General features: G+C 35.3%; 2 pseudogenes; both read right to left on the bottom strand.

The window, feature by feature from the left end:
- Positions 1-10,646: 10,646 nt before the first annotated feature.
- LOC106833352 (olfactory receptor 4F6-like) lies at positions 10,647-11,553 on the bottom strand (annotated as a pseudogene).
- A 12,241-nt stretch (positions 11,554-23,794) lies between these two features.
- On the bottom strand, positions 23,795-24,751 carry LOC106833353 (olfactory receptor 4F15-like; annotated as a pseudogene).
- Positions 24,752-25,291: the final 540 nt, after the last annotated feature.

The following is a 25,291-nucleotide window of genomic DNA, read 5'->3' as shown; positions in this document are numbered from 1 at the left end:
GGAGGATGTTGAGGGTGGAGGGAGTGCATCATGGGAGGTTACCAAAAGTACAGTGAAGAAGGGTAAGGTTATTATGCAGATTTAAGTCCTTGCCTTCCGCATTGATAAGAGTTTCTAGAGATAAGGTATTCCCCCTTCTTCCTAGTACAGAGAGGGAGACACTTTTACAGATGGAGATTTCCCTTACAAATGTAAATGTCTCTTAACAAAGGGTAAGTAAATTCTTCTTTTCAGAGTTTCTTTCCTGTCTGTAATTATTAAAAGTAACAGCTCCAAATAATCCTCATGCCAAAGAGACATATCTTGGGGTGACAAATTCCAGTCCCCCACACCTTCCTTTATGGAGTCAATCCATCTCATATTTCGTCTTCCTCTTTTCATTCTGCCTTCCTTTCCCAGCATTTTTGTCCTTTCCAAAGAATCCTGCCTTCTAGTGATGTACCCAAAGTGGGACAACCTCAGTTTTATCATTTTTGCCTCCAGTAATAGGTCAGGCTTAATTTGCTCTGGGATTCACTTGTTCATCTTTCTGGCAGCCCATGATATCCCTAGAGCTCTCCTCCAACACCACATTTCAAATGAATCATTTTTTTTTTCCTGTCAGCGTTCTTCGTCCAGCTTTCTCACCAATACAGAGTAACTGGGAATATAAGGGTGTAGATAATCTTGGCCTTAGTCTTTAATGAAGCTTTCTTGCACTTGTTAATTATTCCTAATTCTTTCATCACTCCCCTACCAAGTCTCAGTCTTCTCTTCATTTCTTGGTTGAAGTCTCCATTTAAATTGATGACTGAATCAATATAAACAAAGTCTTTACCAATTTCAATATCTTCATTGTCTATGTTCAAGTTGTGTGGCTCTTCTGTAGTCATAATTTTTGTCTCCTTGATGTTCAAATGTAGTCCGACCCCTGGTCCAGATTTTCTGATGATGTTTGATTCCACTTTATTTCCTAATTTTCTATTCCAGTCACCTATAATTATCAGCATGTCTTGTTTTGATGTATGATCAATGTCTTCTTGGATACTTTTGTAAAAACATTCAATTTCATCTTCTTCAGCATCTGTAGTTGGATTATAGACTTGGATGATGGCTATGTTAGTAGGTTTTCTCGGAAGTCTAACTGATATTATTCGGTCAGACTTTATATTAAAGCCCCTAACTACCTGTGCTAGAACTTGCCTCAGTTTTAGAGCCACTGCATTTCTTCTGCGATAGTTTCAGAGTAGAACACTTAGTAGTTGTCTGGCTAAAAGTGCTCCATTCCAGTCCATTTTAGTTTGCTAACATCAAACACTTCAATATTTAAACATCCCATTTCTTGCTTTATGATTTCCAGCTTACCTTGGTTCATGCTTCTCACCTTTGTGCTCCAATTGTGTGCGTTGTACAGCATCAGACTTTCCTTTCACCTTTGTGCACTTTCAGACACTAGACATCCTTCTGGCTTTAGTCATTTATCGTTCTCTTGGGTTTCTTTAGCTCTTTGAGCTTATTTATTCTATTTGCATCATTAGCAACAGTGCTATTTGTACTTGTTCTTTGCACTTTGTATATGTGCATATGAAAGAGAAGGAGAGAGATTACATTGATAATACCAATTCTATCCAAGTCAGGGGACTTCTTTTTGCCTTTTTCTTTTCCATATTTGTATCTGTCTCCTTTCATTCTCCCAATGAGAATCCTGGGTCGTAACAGCATAAATATGTTTATTCACTTACTTCATCCTACAGTGCACACAAAATTGTTTCAATATTACTGCATCCATACCACAAAAAAAAGAAAAGCACTTGTTAATTGTTAAGAAGACAACAATTTTATTTTTTAAGTGAATGATATGTAAAGTGTTATCTTTAAAACTTAATTGGAAAAAAAAGCAAAGAACAACAATCAAAAAAATAATTTGCTGGATTAGTTCTTATTTTTCCCCTTCAGTTTGGCTATGCTATTTATTTGAAATATATTTAGGTTCATTTGTTTCTCTTTGCTTTCAGTTTTAAGGTCTTTTAACAACTTGTCTCTGTTGAATTAATTTTAATTTTTCTATATGTGAAAGATTAACAATACTAAATTCAAAATTATGCGTTCTCAGAGGAATGTCTCATTGTCTTATATCCATTCCACTACATTTCCTCCCACTTCTCATAGATAACATAAATCATCAGATTCTGGTACATGTTTGCTACATTTTCTCTTTTTTTATTTCAAAAATTGGCACCTGAGCTAACAAGTGTTACCAATCTTTTTTTTGTTTTTCTGATTTTTCTCCCCCAAATCCTCCCAGTACATAGCTGTATATATATATTTTTTTAGTTGTAGGTCCTTCCAGTTGTGGCATGTGGGACACTGCCACAACATGGCCTGATGAGTGGTGCCATGTGTGCTCCCAGGATCCGAACTGGTAAAACCCTGGGCTGCCAAAGCAGAGCACGCAAACCCAATCACTCGGTCACGGGGCTGGCACCACTACATTTCTTTTTTGAACAAATTAATATGCTTTCTTATTTCTTACACAAAATTTGAGTACTATGTATACACTTTTTCAGTTTGTATTTTTCACTTACAAAACCTTCCCCTATTGGTTCATAGAACTTTTCTCTATTTTTTATAGTTGCGTAGTACTCCATTGTGTGTATGTTTCATAGTTCATTAAATCTCTATCTCCAATATTTGCACATTATGTAGTTTCCAATGTTTTGCTATCAGAATAATACTGCATATGTATTTTTGTGTCTTTGGTAGTGTATCTCCAGGGTAAATTCCTCACAGTGGCATTGTAGAGTTGAAGACTAATGGATATGTAGCTTTGTTGTATATTGCCAAATTCCCTTCCATTGTCGTTGAACTATTTTGCATTCCCACGTGAACTATACAGTTTCTACTCAATTTTTCTTTTTTTTAAAGATTCTATTTTTTTCCTTTTTCTCCCCAAAGCCCCCCGGTACATAGTAGTATATTCTTTGTTGTGAGTCCTTCTATTTGTGGCATGTGGGATGCTGCCTCAGCGTGGTTTGATGAGTAGTGCCATGTCCGCGCCCAGGATTCGAACCAATGAAACACTGGGCTGCCTGCAGTGGAGCACGCAAACTTAACCGCTCGGCCACAGGGCCAGCCCCTCTACTCAATCTTGACAAGAGCTTTAGCATTTTAGCCAACCTGGTGTGTCTCATTGTGGTTTTAATTTGCCATTATCTTATTATTGGTGAAGTTGAATATTTTAAATATGTTTAAGGGATATATTTTTACCTTTTTTCACAGTGTTTTTATCTTTTGCCACTTTAAAATAGAGGTTAAATTTATATAATGTAAAATTCATCACTTTAAAGTGAACAATTCAGTGGCACTTAGTACATTCTCAATGTTGTACAACCACCCTTTCTCTAGTTCTGAAACATTTCAATAACCCAGAACGGAAACCACATAACATTAAGCAACGTACTCTCTATTCTCTTTTTTCCTCCAGGCCCTGGCAACCATCAATCTGTTTTCTGTATCTATGGAGTTACCTATTCTAGATATTTCATATAAATGGAAACATGCAATGTGTAACTTTTTGAATCTGTCTTTTTTCACTCAGTATATTTTTGAAGTTCATCTACATCATGGCATGTAGCAGTATTTTATTCCTTTTTATGATTGAATAATATTCAATTGTATGGATATACCACATTTTGCTTATCCATTCATTTATTGATGGATATTTGGGTAATTATCACATTTGGCTATTGTGAATAGTGCTGCTATGAACATGTGTGCTTAAATTTTTGCTCGAGTAGCTATTTTCTGTTCTTTTGAATATATATCTAGGAGTTAAATTGCTGAGTCATATGCAACTCTATGTTTTTATTATTTTGAGATTGTAAAATTGTTTCCAAAGTGACTGCACCACTTTACATTCCCACAAGCCGGTTATGAGGGTTACAATTTCTCTACATGTTTGCCAACATAGATGATTTTTCTTTTCCTTTTTTTTTTGATTATGGCCTTATGGTGGATATAAAGTAGTATCCTGTGGTTTTGATGTGCATTTCCCTAATAACTAACGACATTGAGAATCTTTTAATGTGCTTCTAGACTATTTGCATATCTTCTTTGAAAAAATGTGTATTCAAGTCCTTTGTCCATTTTCTAATAGGATTGTTTGTCATTTTTATTGCTGCATTGTAATCGTTCTTTATATATTCTGGATGCTAGAGCCTTATTAGATATGTGATTTATAAATATTTCTCCTATTCTTTGGGTTCTCTTTTCACTTAGTTGGTAATATCCTTTGTTATCTAAAAATTTATAATTTTGATGTAGTCGTATTTATTTCTTATTTAGTTGTTTGTGCTTTTGGTGTCATATCTAAAGACTCATCACCAGTAAAAGGCCATGATTTATTCCTATATTTTCTCCTAAGAGTTTTTGATTTCAGCTCTTACTTTTAAATCACTAGTGCAATTTGAATTAAATTTTTGCAAATGATGTGAGGTAAGGGGTTCACTTCTTTTGCATTTGGATATCCAGTTGTCCTGGCACTTTTGATTCGGTTATTGTACTTTTCAGCTCCAGTTTGGTTCCTTTTTATAATTTCTATATCTTTATTGATAGTCTTGATTCGTTCATCAATTGTTCTCTTCATTTTCTTTAGTGCTTTGAGCTTACTTTAAAAAGTTTATTTAAAATTTTTGTCTAGTTAGTCCATTGTCTATGCTTTCTCTGGGATAGTTTCTGTTTGTTTCTTCTGTGCATAAGCTATATCTCCCTTTTTATTCGCATGCTTGTTATTTTCTTCTTGAAAACTAAACACCATGAAAGCTATAATGTGGTAACTTTGGAAATCAGATTCTTCTCCCACTTCAAGGTTTATTTTTGTTAGTTGCTGTGTGATGTTGCTGGATTTTTTTTTTTTTTGGTTATTTAGCTACTTCTAAACTATTGTTGTAATTTCTGTGTTCTCCTTATATTTGGTTTCTGAAGTTTCTGTTCCTTTAGAATGTGTTCAGCTGGTGATTTAAAAGAGATTTTCTCAAACAATAAGAGCCAAAAAAGGAAAAAATGTAAGAAGACAGAGGAAAAATTTTAAAAGTAACAAAAAATGAAAACCTCTTCACATCTTTGCTGGTTGGTTATATGCTTTTGCACTCCTTCAACACTTCAGCCATATAAAACCTTGCATTACCTATTATTTTCTGCTTGCATGAGCCTAGCGATTAACCAGAGGTGAAAACTGATGGTCTTCTCAGGTATTTTCTGAGCATGCATCCTGCCCTGGGTATGGATATGGCTTAATTGATTCCCCAGTAAAAATAGATGATTTTGAATCCTTTCATTTCCCAAAATAACTGTCTCCCATTTTTCCTCTCAGTCTTTCAAGGATGTACAGTTTGCCTCGATTGCAATATTTTGTCCCAGATGGCTGTGGGTTATTCACTTGCCTTACAATGTTTTTGAGGAATGCCTTCTCCTCTTTCACCCTGTTTGAGTTCTTAATTAGGCAAAACAAACCCCCCAAAAAACAACAAAGAGACTTGCATTAAACCCTCAGCTCGCCCTCAGACAGTTTAGAACAAGCAAACACAATTCTTTGAGAGAAATGTCTGCTCTTCTCTCTCTGGAGCCAAGGACTAGGATCTCTCACCAGGAAAATGAGACACCATCTTCAAGACTGACGCTGAGCTGGAGTGACAGTATAAGGGAAAGACAAAAATAGTACAAAGCTATCTCACCATTTTTAAGTTATTTTGTTTTCTTTATTGAGCATTCATTGGATGTTATAAGCCTTTCATCATTATTTAGAATTCTAACAAAGTTGATTCGATAGATTTTGCTTGAATTTTCCAGTCTTTCTGAGGAGTAAAAAGCCCTTGAAGCTACCCATTCTGACATTTATATTAATGGCAACTCCTGGTCAATTTTAATCAGGTATCTGGTCTTTCTCTTTCAACCTTAGAGTTCCGTATGTATTAATAGTATTGTAACTGAAAGTCTGGCCTCTGAACTCGATGCCAATCCAAATAATGAGAACACATTCTTCAGTGGAAAAGGAAAGTCTTTACTCTGCCAGGCAAAGCGTGCAAAGAAAGGGCTCATGCCTCAAAAATTGCTAGTTCCCTCTAAGAAAGGGCTAAGGGTTTTTATTCAAGGTTTTGGGTAGGGGAGATGGTGCATGTAGCTTTGCTGGCTGGTGTTTCTCTACTAGCCTGGGTTTGGCCTTGAGAAGCTGCTCATGGTCGGGGGATGGTGAGATAGGGGGATTGCTGGTGGGCTTCCTTGGCTGTCATATCTTCAACATGGATGGTAAATTTGGGCATCTGGGAGCTGAGGAGTTGAGGTTTGGGAAGCCCCAGCTTTCCAATATTCTGGAGACAGCAGTTTCCCTGGTAGACTTCGAGGATGCATGATTATCTAAAACTTTAGTTTGCCCCCTACTCCAGGCCACCAGGGCTTTAAAAATGTGTAAATCCTATTTGGTTGTAGAGCTCAAGGAGTCAAAAGCTAAGGAAACGGGTATTTACATATGAGTGTATCTAGAGAAGCCAAAAAGGGGGAAGTGTGTTTTAGTTTTAATGCCATATATGCTGAGTTCAATGTAGGAGAACCGTTGTCTGGGTTGATGTTGAAAGCCTGTAACAGATTCCCCACTGTCATTAGCTTACTTTCCGTTTCTATGGAAGAGGGGCCTCGTGGTTGTCCAGCTGCTTCCTGCTGTATTGGGACAACGTTAGGGGATTTTTGCGGTAGAAAGCTTGAACATGTTTTTGCCAATTTTCTCTGCTGATGGTTACTGTTTCAGTTGCTGTCCTATAGATACTGGGACTACAAAAGAAAAAGAACTTAAGCATAATGTATATCTCAGCCAACAATAGGAGCATAGATAAACCAAAATGTAAAATGCCAGACAATGTAGACTGGATTTCTTCTGGAAAATCCAGAAGAAATTCAGGAAGTCCAGGAAAATAGAAGAAGAAATCCAGGAAAATAAACTTGAAAACCAGTTACAAATATCTGCTTTCATTCCATCTAGGATGGAAGTATGTTGATCTAACATTTGCTGTAACCAAACATTGTCTGATTTTCCAGTACTAGTCTTCACTTGTGATGAAGTGTTTATATATGTGTAAGAAGAGGTGTTAACTATAGTGCAAACTCCACCTTGTTAATCTAGAATATAGTCCTAGGCCATATGATTATCCAATATGGCTTTTGCTAAAGAGTTGAGAGAGGTTTGTATGTTAAGAAGGGACTTGGCAGTTTCATTTGTGATGATATTCAGGGTGTGAGACAGATTGCGGAGTACGTGTTGGTGGGTCACGACTCTGCACCAGGGCAATAGAGTATACCCAAAGAAATATCCATCTCCATCAGGAAGGAAACAAGCAAGATGTTTTCTGGCCTGTTCAGTTAAAGAATGTGCATCGTTAGGAGACAAGAAATTCAGAGAACTTAGTCTTCATTTTTGTAAAGAATCACCCCCCACCAAAGACAAAGCTGTATATAAGATTCTTCACAATGGGACCAAAGCTAATTAGCTGTGTGGGAGAGTGAGCTACTGCTGCCACAGAGATGACCAAAACTTAGCCCATTTTTAGTTTCTCTTGGGGAATAGATTTTTGGGTCACACTGGTTTCCCTGAGAGACATATTAAAAGAATTGCCTGGTGATGAAACAGAGGGGAAGAGGGAGGATTTTGCGTTAATAAATAATAATCTCTTTATAGGGTAGATGATCTGGGGAGTATGAGTTGCTTGAAATAACTGACATAAGAGTGTGAAAATGTATCCTGAGTGGACAGACACACCTTCATGCAAAGGACTGTGAATGAAGCTTGAAGAAATAAACCTAAAACCCATGATATGTAAAGGAGACTCATAATTTATAGAAGGGGAATGAATTGATTATTTTCCTATTATCAATTATAGCAATGTTTATCTGTGAATGTCTACCTGTGCGCCCTAACTTTGGAGTGCTGAAGATGAAGGTATTCTTGAATGTTTTTTATCTTTATCCTTCCTGAGTTGACTGGATACAATAATATTTGTATTTTATGGGATCAATTTCTTAAGAGATCATGGGAAAACATATACAAACCTAAAAAAAAAAAAATAAGGAGTTGTTTCGAGTTGTCTGTAATAGGAGCATGTTTGCCTTAGAGAAAGATAATAGTTCAAGGGGCCTATGATAAGCCATCAAGACAAGCCTAGTGTATCTCTCTGAAGAAGCCTGGCTTTATCTGTGATGTGTAGATGCAAAGAATCTGATATCCAGGTTATCATGGGTGTTTCAAAATGTCAAAGCCTTATCTTTGTTTATATTATCAATGTTTAGAGCTGTATTCCATTTCCTCTTGTTCAGAATTAAGAGAAAATTATATTCTCTAGAATAGCTGCAGAATGACGTATGGTGTTAAATTAATTTTTGAAAAATATTGATATTCCAAAGATTTATAAGTAAGGATAAAAACTGGAGGACAATGTAGGCAGATTTTTTTAAAAAAATGAATGTGGATGCATGATAAGTTACATAAATCATACTATATATAAAATGAAGTAAAACAATTTAGTTGTTTAGAGGAAGCACAACTACTCTCAGATTAAAGGAAAATTTCTCCTGTTGCCCCACAGAGGGCTCTTCTGTAACATAGTACAGACCCCATTAATGATTCTATCATGCCAATGTGCTCATGTCCTGATATGTCTTTGTTCTAATTGGGAGACTAGGGTACCAGGCAGAACAACATATTAAAATAAATGAGGGAGAACCTAGGCAGAAATAAGTTCCTAGGGAGATGGCCAGCCAGGCACAGAGCATGCTGTGATTTGAGGGCCATCTCCTGGGGCGTGGGTCATAGATTTGCTTGGCAGGGGAGAAGGCTCCTAGGGCAGCAGAGGAGGAAGAGTTGTTAACATAGAGTTCCTGAGAAGTAGAGGTATCAGAGAGAGCTGAGACCAATGATTTGCAAGCTGCTTCAGCTGAGCTTGGCAGAGATTTGAATTGACCTAAGCCTGCAAGAGGAACTCATCAGTAGATTTCACTGCAGAGAATGGAAGAGATAGAGGCAGAGAAAATTGAGAAGAGGAGATAGAATAAGGGAGGAAGTACTTTAATCTTAGGACTTTAGATCAAATACAAAAAGAAAATCCAGACACCATTTAATAAATTATTCATATTGCAGAATTTTTACTCTTTATTGGGTTTATGTATTTATTTAATAATAAATATTTATTGATCATTTTCTAAACTGCATTACTGATGTTATTCCAGTAAACATGATTAACACAGCCCCTCCTTACATGGAACTTAAAATGTAATGAGGAAGACGTATTGAATAAGAAATTATGAGTGCAAGTAATATTACAAATGAGGTAAAAGAAAGTGCTATAATAATATGCAGTGGAAAGAAATCTCCTGGATACAAGGTAGGAGGAAAACCAGGAGACTGTAGTGTTTTGTAGTGTTTCAGAAGTCCAGTAGGGTATTTGAAGGAGAAAGTAGTTAGCGATGATTAAGCAAAGAAAAAATTCCGATCCACATGAATAACAAAACATCTAAATGTATTATTGATTCATTTATAGAGAGGAAGTCAGAGATGTTATTGGAAAGGTTTCTGGAGAAACTCAGACAAAAAAATATGCAATATTTTCTTTTAATTGAGTAAATTTTATTTACAGAACAGTAAAACAAATATATGAACATTTTTTACACAGAAAAAATTATGTGTATTTTCAATAAACATTTTTATTCCTAATATAAAAATCCTCAATTAAATTGAATATACCTCACTATTTTTGGTTTTACAATTATCCAAGACTATCAAACACAGGTATAGAAATTCTTGGGGGGATCTTTTGCTTGATCAGGAAACAATATTCGAGGAAACGAGGATCTCTAAACACACATCCTTGGGTGATTATTCTCCTGTGAAACAAATATTTTGTCAATGCCCTTTTTTGAGAATAAACAGGGATGATTTAATATTGGAAGGTTTTCATTTTTAGAATAATAGAGAGGCATTAAAAAGTGCAAAAAAGCTCTAGTTTATATTTAAGTATTAATAGCATTACAGAAATTTTTTCTCTGCCTGTAATTACTCAAATCTAAATGCAAAACTGAAATAGCATCCTCAACGGAGGAAGTTCAAGATAAAGTCAGATCTGAGTTCAGGGCTTAACATAAGTAACACACCACTGATTTTTCTTCTTATTGTAAGTCAAACTAAAATTAAAATAGAAAATAAAAAACCATACTTTATTGACTTATGATTTGCCCAAACTCACATTTTATCTGTTGCATCTGTAATTTTTCTATGAGATATATTTGCCAATTTTTTTAGGTATTTGTTTAAAATTGGGAGTAAATACAATTAGCAATACTCAGAAAAATGTCACCCAGAAAATGATATTGGAATATTATTAAGTTTACTCCTGGAAATCATCTTAGTTTTTCAGTCTCATGTCTCTTCTCAAGGGAAGTACATGAATGAAGTTAATTTATTCTCTGTGGTTGGCAAAATAAACTCTAACTTGACAACCAATTTTCAGAGTTGTGCATTTGTTAAATTATCTCTCCAAATAGTAGCTCTTACCATAGTAGTGATGATAGCCACATGGCCCTATGTTCTTGGTGAGTCTGAAGCATGTTGTATCCTAGATCTGTTCTGTTCATCATGAGATCTTGCTAGAACCCACAATCCATTTGCCCAGTCTTCTCATGGCCACTCTCATGTCTTTGTTTCTTAACGCATAGATGGCAGGATTTAAGACAGGGGTGATAGCAAAGTCAACAATGAACAAATACTTATCCAGTGATGTTGTAGGGAAAGGCCACACATAGAGAAATATGCATGGCACGAAAAACAAAATCACTACAGTGATGTGAGCTGACAATGTGACAAATGCTTTGGATAAATCCCCTGAAGAACGTTTCCAGACAGTGACCAAAATGAAGACATAGGATATAATTAAGGAGAAGAACGTAGCCATAGACATAAATCCACTGTTAGCAAGCAAGCAAGTTTCATGACTCGAGGAAAATCACAGTAAAAACTATCTACTTTATTAGGGCCACAAAAGGGCAAATTTATGACAAAAACAAACTGAGATACAGCATGGATTATCCCCACTATCCAGGCAGCCACTACAAAGGAAATGCACGTTTTGGGGCTCATGATCGTCAGGTTGTGGAGTGCCTTACAGATTGCAGTGTACCTGTCATATGCCATTGCTATGAGCAGCACCATCTCAACTCTGCCCATGACATGAATAAAAAATATCTGCATCATGCATTTTGGAAAAGAAATGATGTTGCAGTCAGTGAAAAGATCAGAGATCACTTTGGGCACTGTGGTAGAGGAAAGACCTAGATCAGAAGAGAGAGCTTGGCCAATAAGAAGTACATGGGAGAGTGTAAATGAGAGTCAAAACTTACTGTGGGCACAATGAAGAGATTACCCTGGATAATTCCCAGGTAGAACACAGAAAAGAACCCAAAGAGAAAAAGATGCATCTCCCATGAATTTGAAAGTCCAATCAATACAAATTCAGATACTATAGAGTCATTTGCTCCATCCATTGATTCAATCAGTAGAGAAGAAGCTGAAGTATTCTGAAGGTAGAAAATAAGGAAAAATTGAGAAGCAGGGTGCTAAACATTGATAGATTTTCTACCCATTAATGATTTTGTGCAAAATAGTTTCAAGTGTGAAAATGTGAAGTTAGAAAACATACAGAAAAAGCATGTGAAAAGATAGATGAATAGGAGAAGTGAGACAATCAAAAGTTAGATCAGAGACACAAGGAAAGAAATCATGTAGGAATCTGGCAAGTAAGGTGGAAGAATTAGTAGCTTAGTTCTGCTAAAATGCTATTTGAATGTGAGTAAAATTGCTGCCAACAACTTTTTTAGAGAGACCATCTGTTATCACTGCAAATGAGAAGAAAGTTTGAAGATGTCTATTTATAACATATATTTGGATAAATTCATTGTCTAATCTAAAGTAAAACATTAGAAGTTCATTTAAAGGAAATAATAAGATATGAGAAAATATGCAGAAAGGGGAAATTGATAAGACTCATACCAAAATGGATGTTGCCATTATCAATGATGCAAATTTAGATTTGTTGACATGTTCACTAAATTATTAAGTAAAAAAAAATTTGGTTACAAAGGAGCGTGTCTTATGTGATATGCTTTTTATACATATGCACTACAAAAATATGTAAGTATACACATCACCATCTCAAGTAGACCACGTTGGACAATTACATTTTATGTAATTTTAATATTAATATTAACTATCTATATTTTGTATTTTTCTATATTGGCCATGTGTTTGTAATAAAAGTTATGAAAATGAAATTGACAAGACAGAAAGAGGGTCAAGGAAAGGAAAAAGAAGAATACTTTGGAATTTAGGGAGAGATTGGAGTATACATATATGTGACAGAGGTAGGTTATTATTATTATTATTATTTTGGCACTAGGTTCATAGTTTTACTAGCTCTGGTTAAACTATCATTTATTGGTCAGTGAATGACAACTACTAGATATACAGTCAAGAAAATCTGAGTGTTTTATGCCAAATTTTAAACTGAAATGTACATGCTTCTCGTTTACAGAAAAATGAATATAGTTGAATGAGTTTTCAATCAAGGAATACAAATGATTGGTAACTGGATGGCATTTTATAGAGTCCTGATGTGACCATTACTTGAAACAGGCAACTCATACAATGAAAACAATGGAAAAGCACTAATATAAGCCACTCTTTTAGCTTGCCAGTAGAATTTTATTCTCCCTAATATTCCCTTGTATTTTTGAAAGCAGATTAAGACTGACTGAAGAAACCTGTCTAAAGTGAAAAGCTAAAAATACCTGGTGAAACCAGATTTACTAGTAACTCTGCTGCTACTACATTGTGGTCATAACCTTGTTTAAAGATCCCATCTTTTGTTCAAGACTTATTAAGAATTGGTTCTAACATTTAGTCAGTTAGTCTTGGAATACTGAGTTTATGTTTGGAGCATAAGGGAAGAGTGCATTTAAACCAGTCCAAAAATATTTAGTTCTTTTGGTTTCTTAGAAAACATTAAAGAATCAGACTTTCTCTGGAGGCAGAGTCTCATAAGAGTTGATTCATATCCCTGCTGAATATTGGTTTTAACATTCAGAACATGAGGACATTTCAGATAGGCAATGCAGGAAATCAGATAGAATTAGGGTCTCCTGATATTAGTGATTTAAATTTCCCTCTCCTCTAAGGGATCAAGAGCAATAATAACTGCACTAATATTGAAAATGCAAACAAGTAAAGCTGCTCAAAACTCACTCTGCCAACGTCCTGTTCACTGTTGTATCATATTCACTAACTTTTCGTTTGATCTCTACTCTTAACCACCTGAGCTCAGTTATTAATAGAGGTCCTTTTCAGAACTGGTGGACACCAGTTCCAGTAAGTCATGTTCATTCTTATCATTCTTTCTTTAATTCTTGACCCAGTCATTGGCTTATGTCATCAAATGCTTTACCAAATATTCCAAGTTGAGGAAACTGACAGATCTCAGAATTCCCTATATGGGGGCAGAAAATAATTTCCATTGGTGTAATCTGTTAGGAGCGTGGGTGGGAATGGAATAGGCAAGACATGGAATTATTTGGTGTCCACAATGGAAAATATGAAGTATCATATAAGAGGATGAAGAAAGTGATGAGACATATAAGATCCTTGAGATACAAGTTCACCAAAGAGAGATATCATAAATATCAGTTCTTTCAGAAATATCTCCTTCTTCAGGGATAATAAAATTTAGTGATTAAATTAGTAATAATAGTGTCCAAAAGATTGGAGTAACTAGACACAGAAGGAAAGTAGACAAGTGGAAAAGAAAGACAGAAGGTGGAAGGGAATATAAAAAGAGAGAGATTGCTGTGGTATTGCTCAAGATTAGGAGTATTTTTCTGACCTACCTGTTCTGTTCTAGGGTGTGCAGCAGCATTTGTAGAAACTCAATAATTTTGATTTCTGCTTTGTAGTATAATCACCTCCAAGATAAAAATATACAAGTTTTTTTTTCCCAGTGAGAATACAGTTAGTTAGTAGCAATAATTAACTAAAGTGTTAGTGACCCATTGATCCTTCTGAGCTCCCTAATAACCAACTGTTTATTAATTTCTCCTGGGAACCAGTTCTAAGAATCACGTTAATTTTCCCAGGTGAAAACATACCAAAAGAGATACTTAGTGATGAGAGGAAAAGAAAGAAGGAACATGTAAGAATATTTCCTGTATATTGGGCAAGATAATGGACTGGATAGGTGCAAAATAAATACGATTTAGGATAGGAAATGTGGAACCCCAAACCTACTTAGATCTACTGAGTTGGGGAAGAGTGAGAAGTCATCCAATTGTTGTAGATGCCCTCATTCACAGAGTGGGAGAGAATGAACCCTATGTATTAATATTTTTTTCCAGAAACAAGATGGTTTTATGCAAGGGAGATATTCCAAAGCATTCTTGATTTGTTCCCATTCAACATTTTCTTTCTATTAACTATTCCAAAATTTATCACGTGACACTAAAATGTATCAAATGAATGAATGGATAAAAAATGCTTTTGTGTAACTCTTCTTTCCATAAAGCACATTGAATTCTGAGTGGATATAAGGGATATGGGACGATGCAAAATTGTTGAATAAAAAAGAGTTCAAAAAATGTGACTCTGGATAAGGAGTTGCAAATGATGACCCATGGGGCAAATTTGGACCTCTATCTCTTTCTCAAAGATGTATTGGAACACAGCCACAGTAATTTGTTTATGTATTGTCGATGGCTGCATTGTGCTACAACAAGCAGAGTTGAGTAGTTGAGGAGTTTCAACAGATACTACATGACACACAAAGTCTAAAATATTTACTCTTTGACTTGTTACATAAGAAGTTTGATAATCTTACCCCAGATCATGCAAGTTATACAGCAGAGGGTACAGTAGAAGCATCACCCGCATTCATCTTCATCTTCGACACTTATACTTAGGAGTAAACATGCAGATGAAGGTTGAGAAGTAACTTTGTTGAAGTCCTGTAGATTTAATCTCCAGATATGTTGCCTGTACTCGTGACTGGCTACATAATTGCATTGTGGGGATCAATGCAAAATGAATATGTAGGGCCTTTTGTTAAAAAAATCATTAAAAGAGGAAATCAATCCTTCTCAAACTCTTCCACAAAATCAAAGAGGCAGGAACACGGACCCATTCTATGAGGCCGGCACTATCTTAATACCAAAGCCATGTAAGGACATTACTTGAAAAGAAAACAACAGGCCAATAACCTGGGTTAATATAGACACAAAAATTCTCAACAAAATACTAGAAAGTTGAATTAAACAGCAGGTCAAAAAGATCGTTCACCATGGTCAAGAGGGATTTATCCCTGGGATGCAAGGATAGTTCAACATATGTACATCAATCAATGTGATACATCACATTACTAGAATGAAAGAAAAGTATCATTTGATCATCATCATTAGATGAAGAAAAAACATTTGACAAAATTCAACATTCATTCATGATAAAAACACTAAACAAATTAAGCATAGGAGAAACATATCTCAACATAACAAAGGCCATATATGACAAGCCCACAGCTAACATTATACTCAATGATAAAAAGTTGAAAGCATTTCCTCTAAGATCAGGAACAAGACAAGAATGCCTACTCTCACCACTCCTATTCAGCATAGTACTGGAAGTCCTAGATAGAGCAATCAAGTAAGAAAGAGAAATGAAAGGCATCAGAATTGGACAGGAGAAAGTAGAATTGTCTCTATTTGCAGGTGACATAATTTTACATATAGAAAATCTTAAAGATTCAACCAAAAAATGATTAAAGCTAATCAACAAATTCAATAAAGTTGCAGGATACAAAATTAGCATTCAAAAATCTGTAATATGTCTATAAATTAACAAAAAATTTTCTGAAAAAGAAATAAAGAAATTGATTTCATTTACGATAGCATGCAAAACAATAAAATTCTTAGGAATAAATTTAACCAATGAGGTGAACATCTCTACTAAGAAAACTATGAGACACTGATGAAGGAAGAAGACACAAATAAATCAAACATACCCCATGTTCATGGATTAGAGGAATTAATACTGTTGAAATGTCAATGCTACCAAATGCCATCTATAGATTCAATGCAATGCCTATCAAGATTCCATGGCATTTTTTACATAAATAGAAAAAAACACTCCTAAAATGTATATGGAGCCACAAAAGATCGTGAATAGCCAAAGAAATACTGAGAGAGAAGAACGAAGCAGGAGGCATCACACTTCCTGACTTCAATTTATACTACAAAGCTACAGTACTTGAAACAGTATGTTACTGGCATAAAAACAGACAAATAGACCAGCAGAGCAGAATTGAGAGCCCAGAAATAAAACCAAGCATATATGTTTTTAGTATGTCATAATATTTGATGAGAGAACCAAGAATACTCAATGGAGAAAAGACAGTCTCTTCAATAAATGGTTCTGGGGAAATTGAATATTCACATGTTAAAAAATGAAACTAGACCCCTATCTTACGTCACTCACAAAAATTAACTCAAAATGAACTAATGACTTAAATGTAAGATCTGAAAACATGAAACTTTCAGAAGAAAACATAAGAAAATGTGCATTGGTGATGAAATAACCACAGATAACAAAATAAAAAACAAGCAAGTGGGACTATATCAAACTAAAAAGTTTCTGCAGAGCAAAAGAAACCACCAACAAAGTGAAAAGACAACCTATGAAATGGGCAAAAATATTTGCAACGCATTTATCTGATAAGGGGTTAACATGAAAAATATAAAAATAATGCATGGAAGTCAATAGCAAAAGACACCAAATATTCAATTAAAAAACGGGCAAAGGACCTGAATAGACATTTTCTCAAAGAAGATATACAAATAGCCAACAGGTACATGAAAAGATGCTTAACACCACTAGTCATTAAGGAAATGCAAATTAAAACCACAACTATTAGAATGGCGATCCTCAAAACGACAAGAACGAACAAATTCTGGTGTGGATGTGGAGACAAGGGAACCGTTGTTCACTGTTGGTGGGATTCTAAATTGGTACAGCCACTACAGGAAACAGCATGGAAGTTCCACAGAAAAAAAATTAAAAAAAGAACTATCATATGATCCAGCAATTCCCCTTCTGGGAATATATTCAAGGGAAACAAAAACACAAACCCAAAAAGATATCTGCACCCCCATGTTCATAGCAGCGTTATTTACAATAACCAAGACATGGAAACAACCTAAGTGTCCATCAACAGAAGAGTGGATAAAGAAAATGTGTATACACACATATGAGATAGACCATTAACCATAAAAAATTAGAAAAGCCTACCCTTGGTGACAACATGGGTGGACCTTGCAGGCATTCCTCTAAGTGAAATAGGTCAGACAGAGAAAGACAAATACTGTATGATCTGACTTATATGTGGAATTTAAAAAAAAAAAAAACCAGAAAAACAAAAACACCCAACTTGTAAAAACAAGATCAGATTTGTGGTTACCAGAGGTGGAGATTAGGGGGAGGGGGAATTGGAGGAAGGTGGTTAAAAGATAAAACTTCAGTTATAAGATAAATAAATACTAGGGATGTAAAGTACTACATTATAACTATAGTTAACACTGCTGTGTGATATATAGGAAAGTTGTTGAGAGTAAGTCCTAAGAGTTCTCATTAGAAGGAGAATTTGTTTGTTTTCTTTTTATTGTGTCTACATGAGACAATGGATATTAACTAAGTCTATTGTCACAATCATTTCACAAACTATGTAAATCAAACCATCATGCTATACACCTTAAACCTTTAAAATCATCTATGTCAACTATTTCCAAATAAAACTTGGGGGGAAAGCTCTTATTTTGTTGATCTTTTCTATCTTTTTTTTGGTCTCTGTTTTATTATTTCTGCTCTGTGTTTTGTAATTTTCTTGCTTCTACTAACTTTGGGCTTAGTTTGTTCTTCTATTTCCTGTTCTTTGAGGTGTAAAGTTAAGTTATTTATTCAAGATCTTTCTTTTTCCTTAATGCAGGCATATAGATACAATAAAGAATTGACCCCTTTATCATTACATACTGCCCTTCATATCCCTGATAACTTTCCTTACTTTGAAGTTGGCTTTGTCTGAAGTTAATACAGCTGCTCCTGCTTTCTTTCAATACTTGTGAGTGTGGCATATTTTTCTCCATCCATTTACTTTTGATCTATATTCTAAGTAGGTTTCTTGTAGACAACATATAATTGGATCATGTTTTTTTGATCCACTCTGACAATCTCCATCTTGTAATTGGTGTATTTAAACTATTCACATTCAAAGTGATTATTTATATAGTGGATTACTACCTACCATATTCATTTCTATTTTCTATTTTTTGCCTTCATTCTTTGTTCTTACTTTTGTCTTCCACTCTTCTTCTGCCTTTTGTGGTTTTAACTGAGGATTTTACATGATTCCATTTTCTCTTCTTTCTCAGCATATCATTTATGCTTCTTTTTTTTACTTCTTTAGTTGTTATCCTGGAGTTTGCAATATACATTTACAACTAATCCAAGTCCACTTTGCTGTTTCCTTCCTTATCAGTAAGAAGGTTTTTATTTAAACTTTACATTCTATTCAAAATGATATTTAAATACTTCTGATCCAGCGTATTATACTGGATTTCTTTCTCAAGTCTTTATAGCCAGGGGCACTTCTCCTGACTATTTGAAATGGCTATGGGGTAATTGAGGATCCGTCTCCACATCAGATAACACTATACCACTTCACATGTATTGTGAGTACATATAATAATAAAATAAGCCTAACTCCTTCTTCCCACTTGTATAATTGCTATCTTTCACTTCATTTATATGTAAGCACACATAAGCATATATATGTATACATAAGATATAAACATAAACATAAGCAAACACAATGCATACATTGTTGCTGTTTTATTTTAAGCAAAGTGCTATCTGTTATATCAATAAAAGTAAAAGGTTTTATTTTATCTTCGCTTATTCCTTCTTCTAAGATCTTCTTTTCTTCATATATATATTAGTTTCTGACTTATATTTTTTCCTTCTCTTTTAAAGAACATTTTTAACATTTCTCTCAAGGCAGGTCTACCGGCAACAAATTCCATCTTTTGTTTGTAGTTTGTATGAGAAAGTTTTTCTTTCTCTTCCACGTTTGAAGAATAATTTTGCAGAGTACAGAATTCTAGGTGATCTTTTTTTCCCTCAAAGCTTTAAATATTTCATTGTACTCTCTTCTTGCTTGCATGGTTTCTGAGGAAAAGTTGGATATAATTCATATCTTTGCTCCTCTATAGATAAGGTGTTTTTTTCCCTCTGACTTCTTTCAGGATTTTTTCTTTACCTTTAGTTTTCTGTAATTTGAAAACGATATATCTTTGGTATTTTACCCCGTTTGGTGTTTTCTGAGCTTCCTGGACCTGTCTTTCGGTGCTTGACATAACTTTGAGGGAAATTCTCAGCCATTATTGTTTCAAACCATTTCTTCTCTTCCCTTCTATCCTTTTTCTCCATCTGATATTCCCATTACACTTATGTTACGCTTTTTTTAATTGTCTCACAGTCCTTAAATATTTGGTTCTGTTTGGTTTTTTTCATTCTTTGTTCTCTTTGCTTTTTGTGTTTGACGATTCTATTCATATGTCATCTAGTTCAGAGAAACTTTCTTCATCCATCTCCAATTTCCTGATAACCCCAGCAAAGGCACTCTTTATTTCTGTTACAGTATTTTTGATCACTAGCATTTCTTTTTTTGTTCTTTCTTAGGATTTCCAGCTCTGTGCTTATATTGTCTATCTGCTCTTGCATGCTGTCTACATCATCCATCAGAGCCCTTTACACGTTAATCATAGTTATTTTAAATTCCTGCTCTGATAATTCCAACATCCCTGCTATGTCTAGTTATCATATTTTCTCTGTCTCTTCAAACTGTACTTTTTGCCTTTTGGTACACATTGTAACTTTTTCTTGATAGCTATATATGTTGTATTGGGTAAAAGGAATTGCTGTAAAGAGACCTTTGGTAATGTGGGAGTGAGGTGTGGGCAGAGGAGAACCATTCTGTAGTCTTATGATTAGGTCTCAGCATTTTAGTTAGCCTATGCCTCTAATGTGTGAACCTCGCAAGTGTTTCTAAGTTTTTTCTCCCCCTACTTAGGTGGGACAAGATGGCGAGAGAGGGCTAGAGTTGGGTAATTCTCTTCCCCAGGCCAGTTAGGCTCTGATACTACCTCAGTAGTTTAGGTTCTGGTTAACTAGTTTCTCCAGAGGAGAGGGCTTTTTAAGAACAGAATGCTCTGGTATATTTCAAAAAGATTCCTTTTCCACTCCCTCTGCTGGAAACCTGAGGGATTTTTCTCAGAAATTTACTGGGGGAATCTGGTCAAGCCCCTGGAAATAAATCTCACAATATCATTGGGACCTCCTATGGCTGATCCCCTTGGACAGTTTTTTAACTCTCAGAGTTGTCCACACTGAGCCTCCAGCAATTGTCAATTTTTTTTCAGGTTTTCCTACCCCGGCACTGGTTCCTATGCAGTTTCTGTTGTTTGTCTCTGCTCCAATAAGCTATGATGACCTGTATTTACCCGTCTGTCTCTCTAATCTTGGGGGCAGCAGTTTGGCCTGTGTCCTCCCCTCTCTTATAGATCCAAGAAGAGTTGTTGATTTTTCCAGTCTGTTCCCCTATTTACTTGTTGGTAGGATGGAGTAGTAGCTTCCAACATCCTTACATGTGGAAGTAGAAACTGAAAGTCTTTATTTCTGTTTTTGACAAAATTAAAATGAGTGTATTAAAATATAGTCTTTTCTTTTTTTCTTTTCTACTTCTGTTGCTTTGATTAAAATTGCATATTTTTGCCAAAATTATATAAATTTCACCTACTTTTTTTAAAGTTGCTTTATGATGTAATGTCAAAATATTTTGATCCAATTAATTTATGTTGAAATGAATGTATCTAATTTTATGTGTGTGAAGAACACAACTTTTTGTTTGTTCAAATAATTATTTGTAATTATATGGATTTATTCACTTCTGTTTTGAGAATCTACCTTTATTGTAGAGTAAAAGATCTCTTCTGTGCTTTCTTTACTACTCTAATCATTGTATCTTTATTATTATGTCTGTGCATTCAACAACACAGATTTCCTACCTCAAGTCTTTCCTAATTACTAATTTATTAGTTTCTAGAGATGACATTTAATTTATTTCCTCTGTTTCCTACCATGTGAGTTAAACTTTCTATTTTGTATGTTTAAGGAAAAGAAAAATGGTAATCAACTTAGCACCTTGCTGACAATTGTCAAATGACTCTAGTCTATGATATTTATTTTCTCAAAGGGTCGGTTTTATAATTTCTTCTTGACTGTGGGATTATCATTTAAAATGGATAGTGGTTAATTATACATGGGCCATGTTAAGATGTGACATAATTTTTCCGCTAGCCAGTAGAAAACAGGAGGAAAGACATGTATACTTATTATTTATGTTACTTATCTTACTGTAATGTACAAATAGTATTAAATAGCAGAGTTGATAACCTGGCTTAGCCACTCCAGTCCTTGCACAATGGGACCATGAATGAACTAGTTATGAAAGGCAAGGATAAAGTTTTTCCATGGGTTCTTTTAGCATAGTCTCTTCTCCTTAAGGCATTTCTAGCTACAGCCACTGTTTAATCTTTGACCTTTCAGAAGCATACATGGATGCTCAACTCTTGACATAGTTTCATCTTTTGAGGCATTTAATCAGCAACTTGAATGCAAGTTGTTTGCACTGCGTCTCTTCCCTCCTGGAAGAACAGCTAATAGTTCTTACTGGGATAAACATGTTTCTCTGGTATGGCTTTAACTATCTTTATAGTAGTACTTTGGCCATTAAATGATCCAAAGATATATAGAATGCCTAACGTCCTTCATACATTGCTTAGGGCAAAGGGATACCTTTACAGCAAAGAAAGTACAACAATAGGCACACAATCAAGTGATCCACTGGTGCTGCAATATACTGTATCAAACAGAAGCTGGCAGTCTGCTAGCACATGGGAATGGCCTTTTAAAGCTGCAAGTAAAAGTGGCAGTAAATGCCAGTTTGGGAATTACACTTTGTGTTTTAACATGTGACATGTACTTTGAACCAATGGACATTATAATGTATTGTGTCCGAGAATGCATAGGTCTGGAAACCAAGGTTAGATAGTGAGTAGCTCTATTCACCATCACTTCCTTGGGGAATTTGAGCTTTCTGGACCTAGAACTTTGACCTCTGGTGGGGTGGGGAAAATGCTTCTCCTGGGGACAGAGTAAGCATTCCAATAAACCTAAAGTTTTAGTAGCTCCTTGGTCGTTTTGGTTTCCTTGTGTTTGTAGATCAGCAGGCAATGAAAGAAGTTACTGTGGCCTGCCAGGTGGCGCAGTAGTTAAGTTCACATGCTCCACTTCACAGCTCAGAGTTCACCGTTTCTGATCCCAGGCATGGACCAATGCACCACTTATCAAGCCATGCTGTGGCAGGCGTGGAGGAAGATGGGTACAGATTTTAGGTCAGGGCCAATATTCCTCAGCACAAAGAGGATTGATGGCAAACATTAGCTCTGTGCTCGTCTTCTTCAGAAAAAAAAAGAAAAAAAAAAAAAACGAAGAAGAAAGAACTTACTATCATGCCAGGGATAATTAATCTTCTCTGTCATGAAGAAATAGAATTGCTGCTACACTTGCACCAACCACACTTGAAGATTGCAGTAATTGCAGCCTAACAGGATCATGGTAATCACCGAGTCAGACTGCTGAGGCAGGAGGATGTGGATCTTGGCAAGTGAACTACTGGATAGATGTAAGGGGAATCTAGAATGGGTTGTGGAGGAGGAATATGATGCATATTCTCCTCGAACATGTGCAATGACAGGCCCCATTAACACTTGTTCCATAAACACTATGTATTTGAAGAGTCAATGCCAGAGTGAACTTAAAAGGAGTATGAGTGACTCTAAGCATGGGAAAATGTGGAGCGTATCTGATGTTCTTGATGCCTCTTACATATCCCTCCGCATTTAGTATTCCCAAGAATGTAGATTGTTTTATACCATAAGCTCCAGAGACTTTCTGCCTGAGGATTTTTCTTTGGATGTCAGAAGTGCTCAACTCACTATACATGGAAGCCAGGAACTGCCATGGAGTTAATGCCTCAGAGCTACACCAATACAGAAATACACAGCTTCCTTGCCTCTTAAGTGGAACAACTATAAGTCGTAAAATCCATACAATCTCTTAGAGGAACACAGAGACACTGAACCTAGTTGTCCACAGTAGTTGGATACCAATTAATACTCTCTCTGTTGGCATTTTTCCCTTCCCTATATCACATCCCCACTTCTGAACCAGTGTCTTCTAGGGATTTCTTCCAGATAAACTACTTGCACTCAGATATTGTCTCTGGGTCTTTTTTTAAATAATGAGTAAAGCCATTGGATCTACATATATAACAATTAAATGTGATGATTTTTGACATTGATCACAACAAATTTACCAGTTATTTTTAGACCTTACAAATAGCAGAAATGATATTATTACATCCTTTTATTTGAAAAATGACCAAAAATTCAAAATTCAAATGTTCTTTGTCAAACTATGCTGTTTTCTATAAGAATATCAATTCTTAGTATAATGGATTTACATTTCCTGTGATGGTAAAGGTAATTGTCTTATACTCCATATAAAGTAGTAGCAGGTTTAGGATGGCAGAGGATGAGCTTCTTCTGGATGTATTAAATTTGAGGTACATAAGTGGAGATGGACCAGTATGTAGTTGGATGTACAATTTTGAAGCTCCAAAAACAGATGTGGCCAACAAAATCTGGCATAAGATATCTTTTTGTGAAATGTCTTTATTGCTACCCTTATGTCTTTGTTCCTTAATGAACAGATGGCACAATTAAAGATAGAGGTGATAGAAAAGGCTACAATGAACAGATTTATACCAAGAGATGGTAGGGGAGAAGGCCATGCATACAGAAACATGCATGGAGTAAAAAACAGGAAAAAACACAGTCATATAAGATGACAAAGTGACAAACGCTTTGGATAAGTCTCCTGAGGAACATTTCCAGACAGTGAGCAAAATGAAGGAATAGGAAAGGATTAGCAGGATGAAGGTGCTGATACTCATGAAGCCACTGTTGGCAGTAACAATAAACTGAAGCTTGGCTCCATTTGTACATGCAAGTTTTATAAATCTTAAGAAGGTCACAATAAAAGCCATCCACTTTATTAGGTCCACAGAAAGAAAACTTTATAACAAATAAAAACTGAGATATAGCATGTATCACCCCAGTTATCCAGGCAGAGATTACAAACGAAACAAATATTTAGGGTCTGTGATTTTCAAATACTGAAGAGGTTTACGGATTGCTGTGCACCTATCAAATGCCATGGCTATGAGTAACACCATCTCCACTCCTTCTGTGATGTGGATGAAGCATATCTGTGTCATATAACTTTGGAAAGAAATTACTTTGTATCCATATAAAAGACCTGTGATTATCTTGGGGATTGTGGTAGATGAAAGGCCCATGTCAATGAGAGGTTGGCCAGCAATAACTACATAGGAGAATGTAAGTGAGAATCAAAAATTACCAAAAACAAATAAAAAGGTTTCCCAAGATGGCGCCTAAATAGAGCCAAAAACATATCAAAATGAAAACAAGTTTTTTTCTCCCAAGCACAAGTAAGTGCCAGTAACACAAACTCAGTGACCCCAGAGTCATTTAACCCACCTATTCACTGGAACAGAAGAGCTGATTTTCAAGTGACCTGAGGATAAAAATTAAAAAGAATAAGTATAACTGGCAGAAACATAGATTCCCTATTCACCTTGTTAATTAAGTTAATTATAATTGATTGAGAGAAAAAAATGAGAATTTTGGAAGAAATAAGGTTAGCAACAAATTTGTTATACAAAGAGAATATCTGAGGGAAAATGTGTTGGTAAATTTTGCAGATAAAGCTGAAAGAGGTTACTTTAATTTTCATCCCATAGTTCAACCTCTTTTCAATATTTCTCAAAAATGTCTTGATCATTTCTGTGACCATTGCCCTAAATGTTCTCACATTAAATAAATATCATCTCTTCTGTTACAGCACTATTAATACTTTCACACAAATTTTATATTATCTTCCCTGCATCTTTTATAACCTATTAATATTCTCTTAACTTCAATAGACTTACAA

Source organism: Equus asinus, chromosome 2, assembly GCF_041296235.1.
Source record: "Equus asinus isolate D_3611 breed Donkey chromosome 2, EquAss-T2T_v2, whole genome shotgun sequence".
Lineage (NCBI taxonomy): Eukaryota > Metazoa > Chordata > Mammalia > Perissodactyla > Equidae > Equus > Equus asinus.
The sequence above is the reverse complement of the archived record's forward strand: the minus strand, read 5'-3'. Positions and strand labels throughout refer to the sequence as shown.